Consider the following 4834-nt stretch of genomic DNA (forward strand, 5'->3'; position numbering starts at 1 on the left):
GGTTCATAAACCAATAGAAGTCCTTTTTACGTTCAGGTTAGCAGCAGCAGTGAGTAGGAAAAATGATGACGGCTCACCTAAACCTAATTTATTGCCATTTTTGTCATGCGTTGATGATCCTGGTTGGGACAGGAAGTCTTTTATTTTTAAAGGAAGTCAAACGAGCTTCTGTCAAAAGTAACAAACTATTTCTCTTTATATTGCTGTTATTCATGTAAACAATAATTCAAATTTATTATAAAAGTAACAATGTAAGTTTTATTTTCTTGGAGCAAAATAAGATTTCCTGGCTCCTAGTGTGTTTAGATCAGTTAGAGACAGGCCCAAGTGGCTCTTTAACTGTTGAAGGTCACAGACCTCTGCTGCTGTAGTCTGTCTGAGTCCAGGTAGTTCAGATGAAAATGGGACTTTGTAAACAGCAAACACTAGTAGCCACCACACCAGCAGGGGGCGCTGTGAATCCAGGCCCTGATGAAGTCAGCTGCAGGTTGAGGATCATCATGTCTGCCTCTGTTTAGTGGAAACATATATCACAAATGAAATATAAAAAATATATTTTTTCTGCAGCACAATCGGTTATCTCAAGTGTATCAATGAAGGGTGAGTGATTTTTTTAAGTGAAACTTTAGTGGGATTTGGAATGACATTTTCCTCCAGGATGTGCTTTTTTAAAGTGAGGTCATGCTGTTCACATGAGCTCCCACACTGAGGAGTGGGAGGACTTTGGCATGTAAATGACCAAAGCACCAAAGTGAAACTCCTTAAATCGATCAGATCTTCACGTTTCTGACTAAACTTTACGTCACCTGCCTGGAGAGATCCAGCTCTTTGTGGAACACCGAGTGAACGCTGGGATGAGTTTGTGGTGACACGGGCTCAGCGCTGTCAGACTGACGAGGAGAGGAAGGGAGCCTGTTGCAGCGTAAACACAACACCAGAGAAGCACTGGAATGTCTCTGCACTGGGAGCTGGAGTACGAGGTCAGATGGAGGCCAAGGCAGGTGGTATACATCAGAATCAAGGCTGACATCTCAGCATTAACTTATCCAAACAAGAGGCAGCCGCTACCCTGCTCGTACTAGAGGAGGAGCAGCAGCTGGAGGAGGATGGAAGAGTGAAACAAGGAAGTGGCTGAAGCAGACAGAGATGGGGGGGGGTCCCTGCAGTCCAGTTGTCTTCCACTTGTACCTCAAGAGGAAACACAAAGAGTCCAAACATAACATTGGAGTTGTTGCTTTTGCAAAAGGTTTGATCGTTGTCCCATCACAGATCCTCAGAGCATAAGCTGTGAATCCCAGGCAGCAGCAGGGCCTGTAGCTCACGGGTCTGTGGCCAGTTAGCTTATGTTATTGATCTGTATCAGCTAATATGATCCCAATCTGATCATCTTTGATCTATTCTAAAAGTGTTCCCAGTGGCCTTTTAATTATGAATGTTTCGTTTTTAGCCAACATCTAAAAACTTGTGTTGTTTTCTAAGACATAGTTTCTGCAGAGCGGCAGCAGTTCAGTAGAAATTCAACATCCTTAGAATCCCAACTCAACATTACCAGTGTAACAAAAGTTATGATCTACCTAGACAGCACTGTGCAAACTCTGTGACAACTCTGCTCTTTAAAGCTCTGTTTTTACCATGTTTATAGGTATGCTATGTTTTTTCCCTTAAAGTAGACAGAACCTGTTTTTGTGTGTGTGAATTTCTCACTGTGAGATAAATAAAGTTCAATTCAACATTGGAGTGATCCAGCTGTACAATTTTGGGCCAGATGCCAGCTCAGATGAGGAAAACAAAGTCGTATGTCTGCAAGTGGATACATCAGAAGGAGTAGAGCATGGAGGCTTGTGGCCAACTGATTGTAGCTTCTATGTCACAACTACAAGCTTTTTCCAACGTGTTCAATTTAAATACATAAATAAGCAGAAATGAAATTTGAAGCTTAATTTTCTTAGTATATGTCCGCCGTCATCAGAAAATGTTACAAGAACATGTTAGAAACACCATAAATACTGTTGTCATTGAAGTGAGTCCATATAAAATGGGTCTGCCATTTTCTTTGGTTTGATTTCATTAAAAAATGCAGAAGATTGTCCTTGAAAATTGTCAAACCTCTGATTTTAAAGAAACAGTCTGGTTGTTATCTCTGTTGCACAACAGTGGATCAGCTCTACACTTCACACAGACTGTTTTAGGATTCAGCATGGTGGTGTAGCGGTTAGCATTCTCGACCCTGGTTTGAATCCCTTCTGTGTAGTTTCCGTGTTCCTCTCATGCGTGTGTGGGTTTTCTTCAGGCACTCCGGTTTCTTCTCACGGTCCAAAAACACACTCAGAGAGAGTGCGGCCTGTCTCTGCCCAACAGTAGCTCGGTTGGCTCCCAAAAAGGGATTCAGTGGGTTCAGAAGATGAATGGAGGAAGTTCTCCCATCCAATGTTTGTTCTTTGGGAATTTGGAGAAAACTTTCATTTCTGTCCATCATAGTGTTCTTATGGAGGTACTGTGGGTATACGGGTTCATCCAGAACAAGAGCTGTGTTCGTATTGCTGGCACCAAGCTGAATCTGTTCCCAGTGCATGTTGGACTCTGGACAGGGAGGCCTTTTTTCACCAGTTCTGGTCACATTTAGTGGTGGAGAGCTCCTGCTCCAAGTAGAGGAGTATAAGTATCTTGGTGTCTTGTTTATGAGTTAAGTCTGGATTGAGCGTGAGATTGGTGAGGTGATAGGTACAACACCCATCTATTGGAGTGAAGGAGACCCCAAAGGCAAAGCACCACTGTACTGGTCAATACATGTTCCTAGAAACATAGCTGTGAGTCATGACTGAGAGGGGGAGATCCCAGACATAAGTGTCTCATAGTCTCCTCCACAGGATGGCTGGGGTAGAGATAAGGTAGGAGTATAACTGCTGCTCTTCCACATCAATAGAGATCATGCTTGGGCAAGTCTTTTTGGGTGCCCCCTGGATGCCTCCTTTGAGGGGTATTCCAGGTATGTCCCACCAGGAGGAGCTACTATGTCTTTCAGCTGGCCTTGGGATTCTTTTGGAAGAATTGGTAGAACTTTTCATGGAAAGAGAAGTCTGAGGAACGCATCCCAACTCCAGAGAAGTGGGAGAAGATGGATGACGGTTGTGAGACCTGCAAAAGCAGTTTCACAGGTAACTAAAAGTCAGTGGATGAAATAGCAAGGTTTCTAGAGAAATCAAATAAGGGTGATGGAGAGATTCAGAATGAAGTTTTCTTTTGGATTAACATATGTCTTTCTGTCTTCCCAGAACTTGACACCATTATCAAATGAGTAAAGTTTATTATGCTCAGGGGGAACTTTATCTCAGCACTTTCAGTCAGGATGAGAAGTAAGGCTGACACGGGGGAGATCAACATGGGGGCATAATCGAGTGCTGAAATAAATGCAGTAGCAACACTTACACATTTCATTTTCTTCAAGTTGACATTGAGGAACATAGTTTATAAAGTGCTTCATAATCTTTTTACACACTAGAGAACATCTGCTTACTGTAAATTCAACGCATTCTCACTTCCAACTCGATATATATATATATGGATGGACGTATGGTTCGGGTCTCCTCCGCGTCACTTTGACATTTTGGGTGTCCACAACTCATCATTTTTGACATGCTGACTGTTCCCATTACATCAGGGGTCCCCAACCTCCGGGCCACAAACTGGTACCAGTTCGAGGGCCGCTTGGTACCGTGGCACAGACAGGGAAAAAATGCATATGCTAATCAGAGTCCCCAACACTCAGGAAGTGGACCGGTACTTGTGCTGGGACGCGGACCCTAACCTGGTACCCTAACCCCTAACATGGTACTGCATCTGGTACCTCGTTCCAAGGATTAGGGACCCGTAATTTAATGGGTTGGGGACATTCAAAACGTTAAAAAGTGGTGGGCCCAAACCACACGTCCAAATATGAAGAGTTGGGAGTGAGAATACAATGATTAACTTACTTTGGACATGTTCTGCCTCTGGAAAGACCCACTTCAATAAAAAATGCTATTTTAGCATGTTGTTGCAGCATTTTTCTCAGGAGGGAAAAAAAATTAAGCTTAAAATTGCATTTCTGAGTATTTCTTTATTCACATTGTTGTGAATCAGCTGCAAAAGTGCCGTTTTAAACATTTGTGATGCAGAAAATTCACTGGGCGGGCCACAAGCTTCTTGCTCCACTCTATTCTGAGGCCTCCACTCGCAGACAAATAAATCCATGTACCTCTTTGTTTTCCTCGTCTGAGCGTGAATCTGGCTCAGAACAGCTGGATGGCTCTGATATTGTTTACCAGTTTTGTTGCACCAGTGATGTTAGATTGAAGGATGATGGGAAGTGGGGGTGGGGTCACTTTGCTCACAACTCAAGACACAAGTTTTTTTTTTTTTATTTTGGGAAAAAACTGTGTGTTCCTAGTTAAAAGACCACAGGGAATGCTTCGAAAATAGATCAAAAGATGATTGGAATAGGACTCTAGTGAAGCCTGTTACATTACAGACCTGATATAAAAATTTATTAATTCCAATACAGTCTCCCAACTGTATATTTTAACACAAAATTAATTAGCTTTTTAGCTTTTTAACTTCCATGACCCAACTATTTCAAGCCCAATTGCAACCATTAAATAGAAAATCTACTAAATCACTTTGATGAAACAGGACAACATTTTTTGTTTAATTTTATTTTTATTGGCTAAAAGAATCCATAAACCTTTCCGCCATTTAAAATTGTAGCAAGAGAATTTATCTAGTTGGCAATTGGAAATAAAAAAAACATAAATAAATAACATCTTTCAGACAATACTTTATCAAGTTTAATATAACT

The sequence above is a fragment of the Oryzias melastigma genome, linkage group LG3 (genome assembly GCF_002922805.2).
Source record: "Oryzias melastigma strain HK-1 linkage group LG3, ASM292280v2, whole genome shotgun sequence".
Taxonomy (NCBI): domain Eukaryota; kingdom Metazoa; phylum Chordata; class Actinopteri; order Beloniformes; family Adrianichthyidae; genus Oryzias; species Oryzias melastigma.